The sequence below is a fragment of the Bos indicus genome, chromosome 20, assembly GCF_029378745.1.
Source record: "Bos indicus isolate NIAB-ARS_2022 breed Sahiwal x Tharparkar chromosome 20, NIAB-ARS_B.indTharparkar_mat_pri_1.0, whole genome shotgun sequence".
Taxonomy (NCBI): Eukaryota; Metazoa; Chordata; class Mammalia; order Artiodactyla; family Bovidae; genus Bos; species Bos indicus.
The window spans coordinates 70470173-70478553 of record NC_091779.1 but is presented as its reverse complement, the minus strand read 5'-3'; the positions used below and the strand labels follow the sequence as shown (position 1 = coordinate 70478553).

Genomic DNA, 8381 nt, shown 5'->3' with positions numbered 1-8381 from the left:
TTTTATTTTTAAATGAAATCTAAGAAATTCTTAGACTTTGTAGACCCTCCTCCCTGATCAGCACCGCACGCTCCTCCAAAGGGCCATAAACTTTTGCGTCTCCAGCTGGAGGGAAGTTAAACAGCGCCCTTTCTGCCAAGCTTCAAGGTCTTGGACAAGCAAATAATTTCCTAACATTAAAGAAATGTTTTATGTGTTTTGAGCATCAGTTCTCCTCATTTAAATGCCGACAGTAAACTGGTTTATTGCTGTAGAGCCGCAGCAAGTAGGCGCCCAGAGGCGAGGCGTCACGCTAATCGTCCGCGTTGTCTGCGGTACTGGGCCTGCTCAGCTTCAGCACGTGGGTTAATGACTCCGCTGTAAATAAGTGGGAAGTGTTTAAGGTGGTATTAATTGAAATGCATTCATGTAATTACAAACCCTCATGTCAGGCTGAAGGCCTCTAATGCCCACTCTCTCCCGGAGCAACTTGTAACCCAGCTGTCAGAAGCCTGCACGCTCTCCTCCTTGATTCTCACTTTTCTTTCCACAGAGGCGGCTCATCCATGCTGCCAGCAGGAACCGGATGTGGGGACACGGCCGGGGTGGGCGGTGGAGAGCGTGTTCCCCGTGATGGGGGGGCTCACCGCAGTTCTCAGGCAGCAGGACAGTCCATTCTCTGCCAGTTCCGTTAGGCTGGCGTGTGGGTTTTCTGAAGCTTTGACCGGAAACCACTGTCCAGCTTTCCTGGATGAGCTCCCACCAGCCACCCTTGACACACTGGCCGTCAGTGACCGGGAGGTGGGGAGAACACGGAGGCTGAGTGGACAGACGACACGCCGCACCTGAGGCTGTGCTGTACTGGCACACACGTGTGTACACGCAGATGCACGTGTGAGTGTCCCTCCAGTACTGGGAAGGGACTGGCGCGTGCTCATCCCCAGGTCCACATGGGGAGATGGTCCGGTTGGTTCAGATATCGTGGCTGGGAGCCAGGGCCAGGAGCCTCATCCCTGCGGCCCCAGTGAGTGCCCCGAGTCCCCTTAAAAGGACTGCAGGCTGCCTCCCAGTAACCCCGCCACACAACCAGCTGTGGGGAGGGGCCTGGGGGGAGGTGCCCAGAAGTGGACGCCCCCTCCTTGAGGCCACCTTCTCTCTGTGCACAAAGGCACAGGATGCTAGGGAAGACTCTGCAGGGACTGGAGGGCAGGGTGGCGTTTAAAGGACACCCATCACCAGGCATGAGTTACAGTCGTTCAGAAAGTAAAAGCGACACGTGTCGGCGGCTGTCCCGTGGGTGTTGTTCCAGCCTCACCCTGGCGTGTCCAATGGTCCTTCAGCCTCGGGGCCACGGACGGCTTGGCTGCAGCTGCCCCTCTGGAGCCGTGTCGTGAGCACCCCGTGTGTTCTGGGTCACCCTTTGGCCTGACGGTGTGTCTTTTGGGGAGGCCATCTGTTCCGGCTGAGGAGAGGGGGCGGTGCACCGCGGGGCCGTGTCCGCCAGACCTGGGGCAGGTGGATGCGTGGGCCACAGCCTCCCCACTCTGGGGGGAACGGGGGGCGGGGTGGTGTTTGATTTTTCAGGAAAAGAAATTCCACAGGGGAAGGAGTAGGGCTTTGGTAGTCGACAATATCAGCTCTAAAAATGCAATTTCCGGATTAATAACAAAGACTCTGCTCGCGTTCCCTGGCTCCTGGAGGACGCGCTCTGACCACAGAGCATATTGCGCCCCGCGGCGCCGGGCCATCACGACTCCACAGTCCTCCCCTTTCCGATGGGAGACGTCTATTAAAACGGGTCGTGGCTCGTCCCGGCCCGCACCCCCACCCACCCGGAAATGAGAAATGCACCCCAGTAGATCAGCCTCTGGTTAAATATTAAAGCTTGCAGCTTTAATATTTGTGTGTCTCTGTGTTGCATCACGGTAGAGAAACACTCACAAGAAAGAGGGTTTCCTTATGAAACCTCCACTCTCTAAGCTGTGCTGACCTAGTTTGTCCTACTTAGAATTTTTTACATCAAGGACCCACTTAGACAAGAAACAAAATGTATCGATCACACACATACAAATATACACAAAATGTACCTGTGTGTGTAGAAACATACATGTGCAGATACATACGTGAGCAGGCTATCACACGTATGTGAAAGCACTTATTGACACACTAAACGTCATTTATGGCTTCAGAATCTATTTCACTGTTTGTATCTCATCAGTCTACTTTGGAGAAAAATAAGAAACGATAGGTGGGCTTGTGATTAAGACAGAGACTCATCACTCCTCTGGCCAAGAAGTTAAAGTTCTCCTTCAGGAAAAAGTCCTGCTCCAAAGGGAAATAAGAAATAGGAATCAGAAGAGGAAGTGAAGGTGAGAGAAACCCACATCCATTCACTGCTTCAACCCATCCACACCAAACCCCGTGGGCGAGGGGAAAGAAGGGAGCGCATTGTCTGTTAAGGGTTAAGTATTTCACACAGTCTGCAAAATGAGACTGAAGAAAACAGGGACCAGGCCATTAGAGGGACTGAGAGTGTGTAGCTTAAGTGGGAGAATTCTTGAAACCTGAAAACGAAGATTAGCATTTTCAGATTGTTAAAACTGCCGTCATGCTGAGAGGATAAAGGAGTCCCTGTGTGTAACAAAGGACAACACGCCTGATAATATTCATCCTGAGCACGTCGATTATTATAATGAACAAGGCAAGTCTTTGGGTCCATGGTCCCCATTTCCTCCTGGTTCTCAGCCAGGCATAGCTCACAGATGAATAGACACCATTTTCTCTGAAAGCTCCTGGACTGTGGCTTGAACCTCAGTCTTTACAGGGGTGGATTTAGAGTTTTCTGTTTGCTCAGAAGCTGGTTGCTCCACGCACTGCGCGTCCCAGGCCTTGGCGCTCAGCTGTGCTGTCCACTGGCCTGATGCTCTGCGTTGGGGGGTTGATGAGTCTGAGCAGGGCCACCTCGTAGCGGCCGCTGCAGCCTCGGTTCCAGGCTCCGAGCGGCTGTCCGAGAGCCTCCAGGCGAGAGGTGGCGGTGTGTAGATGGCCAGTCACTCTCTCAGCACGTCTGGGGTCTGCCCACCTCTGCTGGCTGAAGTGCATGCGTCCATTTTCTCTCCAAGAGTGGTGAGAGCCTGGATCGTCCCTCCCTCCCACCATCATCAGCTGTGCTCTCTAAACTGCAGACGGACAAGCTGAGACCCGTGGACGATTCTGCGGGTGTGGCTAACATCCACACGTGGTGGGTATGAGTGGACACAGTGAAGGTCGTGGGCAGTGGTCATAAATGGTGATTGGTGGTGGCATTGGCAATAGCTGCAAGCGAAGGTCAAAGGCCATTGTCAAGGGCAATTATTGTGGGTGACTGTCGGTGGGGTTCATGCATGATGGTGACAGTGTTCATGGCAGAGGTCACCAGGATGCTTTCAGGGAAAATGCACTCTTTGGGGAAACAATACGGTTGTCTGGATCGCAGGCTGTTCTTACCTGGAGGTGTGTTCTGGTAGGAAGTTCAAGGAAGTGCAAAATCTGTCACCCTCGTGGCGGGAGTAACAGCGGCTAGCAGTAAAGACAGGCAGAGAACACTAAGGGAGACCAAGGAACATACGGCTGGTCCCCGGGGGAAGGTGGCTTCCTGCAGAGAGAATGCAAGATATGCGACCTGCCTCTGCCCTTCCACCACGGCAGGGTGGCTCCACGAAGAGACACACATTTCTTACGACCAACGAGAAGCGGTGAAAATAAAGTCTGGGTCCCTGAATGTAAATCCGTCTTAAGGTGTGAATCCTGAGCTCATGGAATCTGGTGATTCCTTTGAGGCTCACAGAGGCTGTTTCCACCCAGGTACCCTCCTGTAAAGACCTTAAAACTGGCCCCCGACCCTCAGGCACAGCGTCATGACCTTCAGGTACACTCACATTTTAATAGTTTGAAGTATGCTGGTGACAGATTGAATCCGAGGACAAAATAGAAGAGCATTTTCTGTGGTTTCTGAAGTGCATTTGATCTGTATTCTCCCCTCCGAATTCCAGGCCCTGTAATGTTTCAACCTAAAATGGGGACTTCCTGAGTTACGTTGTGCAAACCTTTTCTTTGCTTCCTGAGGTTCGTCCTTCCATAGTTTTCCAGGACAGCAAAACAGATGAGTAGGTTCTGCTGAAACTTTCCCAAAAAATTCACCTTTGTGTCGAGGTAACAGTGGAGAATGCCCATCTCCAGCCTGTGCTTCGGGAAAGGCGTAGCGCATGGAGTCGTCGACGGCCCCGGATCAGAGAGGCTCCCGTCCCGCACCCCACACGTGACGCGCTGATGTGTGGGGCCTGTGGCTAATTTCACAGCTGGTGTGTTTGCTGCTGACCTGAAACCAAAGTGGAGGAATAAACAAAAGTGGGCAAAGAAATTCCAAGGGGTTCTGACAAAATGAAGTGCATGAATCTTGAGATGAAACCCGCTGGACTGGAAACTAGACATATTCTGTAAGATTGCGAGCCAAAAAAGTTAAATCTGGAAGAGCAGAGATAAAATTAAACAGATCAATAGCAGAATAGGCATTTCTTTAAAGTGACATTTCTAAGTTACACTTGAATTTCTCCAGTGATCATTTAATTTTTTAAGATGATGCTGAGGTGGGTTTAAGCTCCAGGGTTGATGCCAGCAGAGGAGGGTATTTTTCCATCTGTTTATTTCACACAAGTGCATCTTGACCTGCATTTTGTGATTGCGAAGAGGAGCCAACTTCTAGTTCTGGCTATCCATTTTTCCCCCTTTTTCTAGAGTGGAAAGGAGAGCAGACTCAGTCTAATGGCTGATGACTGGGGGTGAGACTACGGGGCCTTCCCAGGGACAGAACGCCCACCCCCAGTCCCCTGCCTCTTGTTTGTAAAACAAGCTCTAGCCTTCAAGTCCTTCCCTAAATGCCGATGAGCCAATTTAACCAGAAAAGTGAGACACTGCATCAGGAAACGTAAATAATCAAGCAAGACAAGATAGTAATAGTTTGGCCTTAAAGCCAAGTCCAGGACTATAGCTCCTCCTCATGGGCTATAGGTCACTTCCTGAGCCCTGGCCTGGAGCTGTTTTTCAGATACCGAAGCCCCCAGCAGGTAAAACCGGGTTACCGCATGCGGCCCGTCGGCGGTAGACCCCAGCCTGGTGGGAACCAGAAGGTTTGTGATCGCGATTCCTGAAACATCACCCTGTTACCTCGCCTTCAGCCAATCAGGACAGTATGTAAGCTGACACGTACCCTGGACCACCCCCCACGAGGACGCACCCTTTGAACACCCTTCCCTGAGGCTGGGGCTCAGGTCTTCTGGCTCTCCTTGCTTGGCCCCGAGTTGGGTGTCTCCCGTTTGACAGCGCTCTCCTGCACCTCTGCCTGCTGTCAGTGTAGACTTTTTGCTTCTCTGGGGCGAGTGGACTCAGGTTGGGTTCACAAACGGGTTCAGTGTCCGTGGCGGCAGGGGACCGGCTGGATGACAGGGGCCTGTCGTTTGTGCCCTCCTCATTTGGTGTCCTGGGTAGGGCACCCTCTGGCCTCTATCACCCCCAGGATCTAAGCCCCCCCACGCCCCTCAGCGTGCAGGGATGCTGTCCCCTCACCCCACCCCAGCCCATCCCACTCAACTTCCCCAGGCCCCATCCTGCCAAGACCACGCCCCCGGGAGTTTCTGCCCCGGACGCAGGGTCCTGCTAGGGGTGGGAGATCCACTGGAGGCGCTAGCTGTGTCCCGAGCGTGCGGAGGCCGCGGGCTGGCCCCCTGGTCCCTGCCCACCCTGAGCGGTCCTGGGGACCCAGCCAGACTCCTTCTGGGTGTGGCTTCCGTCAGAGCCCACGCGTGAACAGGTCTGGCCCGGGAACCCAGCGGTGCATCACCCGGACGCCCCTCCTGTGGGGCAGGCTCGTGAGAGGCCGGGGTGGGGTGCAGGGTGGAGGGTGAGGAATCGCAGACCACCCTCCCCCAGCCTTACCAGGTGTCTGGATGGAAACGCCACGCGGACGGGGCGGCGTCTTCACAGAGGAGGAAGGAGACCCCACGGTTACGACTGGGAGAGAAAACACAGGAGTGAGGGAGAGAAATGAAAACTCACCCCAAAGAGAAGAGTCTGGGGAGGGGAGCCGGGACAGGGCGAGAGAGGTGCGTGGCCCCAGGAGGCTGCCTGGCAGGGCGTGGCCGTGGGGGGCGCCCTCGGGGACCCCCGCACGGCGAGGGTCCCGGCAGAAGAGGGGGAGTCGGGATAGGGACAGAGAGGTGTGGGGCCCCAGGAGGTCGTCCAGCAGAGGAGGACGTGCCGGGCAGGATGGCTCCTCGGTGCAGGAGGCACAGGGTCTGCCTAGGGCTCCGCTGGAGGCTGTAAGGGGTCCTGGCCCCGGGCGCAGTCTGGACACTGTGGCTGGAGGTTTCTGCCTGCAGCTGCGGCACCTCAGATCCTGCGAGGCTTCAGCTCCTGAGGTCACACAGTCCACCCGGGGGCCCGGACCAGACCAGGGCTGCCCCGGCTCTGAGAGCAGCGGGAAAGCGAGCCGGGCCCGGCGCTGCCCAGGGGGAGGTGGACCCTGCACCCTTCCCCCAGGCCCCAGAAGGTGGGGAGCGGCCCACACGGAAGGAGGGGCTCACACTCTGGCCAAAATCGGTGACAGAGGCAGGCGCGGAGCAGGGCGGGCAGGAAACCTGTGCGAGTCCACTCAGAGGAGGTGAGGGAAGGCACGGGCGTGTTTCTCGAGACAGTGAAGGGAACCGACGCTGGCAAGCGGGCTGAGTCCATGTAAACCAACAATGGCGCCCCCCTCAGGGACGACGAGCACATCGCAGAGTCCCGCGGGAGATGGCGCCCCCCTCAGGGACGACGAGCACATCGCAGAGTCCCGCGGGAGATGGCGCCCCCCTCAGGGACGACGAGCACATCGCAGAGTCCCGCGGGAGATGGCGCCCCCCACAGGGACGACGAGCACATCGCAGAATCCCGCGGGAGATGGCGCCCCCCTCAGGGACGACGAGCCCATCGCAGAGTCCCGCGGGAGATGGCGCCCCCCTCAGGGACGACGAGCACATCGCAGAGTCCCGCGGGAGATGGCGCCCCCGTCAGGGACGACGAGCACATCGCAGAGTCCCGCGGGAGATGGCGCCCCCCTCAGGGACGACGAGCACATCGCAGAGTCCCGCGGGAGATGGCGCCCCCCTCAGGGACGACGAGCACATCGCAGAGTCCCGCGGGAGCCCTGGGCTCACCTCAGGACCCGCACGGGCCGTGAGTGACCACCATGAGCAGCGCAGGTCAGGTAACGGGGCCCCTTCTCGGGGACGCACTGGCCAGCTCAGCAGGCCGGCGCTGAAGGTGGCCGTGCTGGGCGGGGCGGGCGGGGGCGCTGGGGTGGGGGCACAGGGCCTTCCCTGGTGGCTGAACTTTGGGGCCGAGTCCCCTGAGAACAACAGCCCTAGGGAGGCTGTGGGCGGTCGGTACGGAGATAAAAGCGCAGGGTGGGCAGCGAGAACCGGTGTGGATTCAGACCCGGGATGAACCAACGGGAGGGCCTGATGGGGAGGACTGGACGGGGCCATGGGCACTGGCGTGGGGGCAGGGCGCGGAGCGTCACGGGTCGGGGGAGGCGCCCGCAGGCCCGGGAGACGACGCCGTGTGGCCCAGCCGAGCTGCCGCGGCCGACTCTTCACGCCCCCGTGGACGGCAGCGCACCAGGCTTCCTCGTCCCTTGCCATCCGGAGCTTGCCCAAGATCCTGCTGAGGCCTGGGGGCAAACTCAGCTGTAGTGTGAATATACAGATAATCGTGTATGAGCACGCCACAGAGGTCTGCCCCTTAACAGGACGGAAGGGCACAGCTGCCTTGTGATTGAAGACCCAGGTCCTGTGGGCTCCAGAACTTATCCATCCATCCGAGACCCTGCAACGCTGCAGCGGCGAGCAGCAACTGCACACCGCCCCCGCCCCGCCCCCGCCGTCTCCCCTCCCCTGGACGGAGCAGGGGCTGCTCAGAGGAGGCCGTGGGGTTCCCCCTGTCCCTCCACCATCTCCCCTCCCCTGGACAGAGCCGGGGGCTGCTCAGAGGAGGCCGTGGGGCTCCCCCCATCACCCCCGTTCCCCCCCAGCCCATCTCCCTCCGTCTCCCCTCCCCTGGACAGAGCGGGGGTTGCTCAGAGGAGGCTGTGGGACCTGGCGGGGGAGCGGGGAGCAGGGACACTGTGACAGGTGCGGAAGTGGGGCGTCTAAAATTGGACGCGGGGCAGTGTTGGCGTCTGTCCAGCAGCCTCCATCCATCCAGCAGCAGCTTCCAGCGCCAACAGCCCTCGGGGGCCGCGCTCTGGGATGTCTCAGGGCAGGACCGGGGGACTCAGGCCCTAGCCCGCCCGCCCGCTTCTGGCAGCTGTTCCTGGCCGACTGTGAGGA

General features: G+C 57.9%; 1 long non-coding RNA gene across 1 annotated transcript; it reads right to left on the bottom strand.

Annotated features, from left to right (window-relative positions):
* Positions 1–1839: 1839 nt before the first annotated feature.
* LOC109574784 (uncharacterized) lies at positions 1840–6565 on the bottom strand. The gene is made up of 5 exons (XR_002183131.2): positions 6402–6565; positions 5950–6024; positions 3897–4336; positions 3466–3613; positions 1840–3294 (listed from the first exon to the last, which is right to left on the bottom strand). It is a non-coding gene; the product is annotated as an uncharacterized lncRNA (long non-coding RNA).
* Between the last annotated feature and the right edge of the window lie 1816 nt (positions 6566–8381).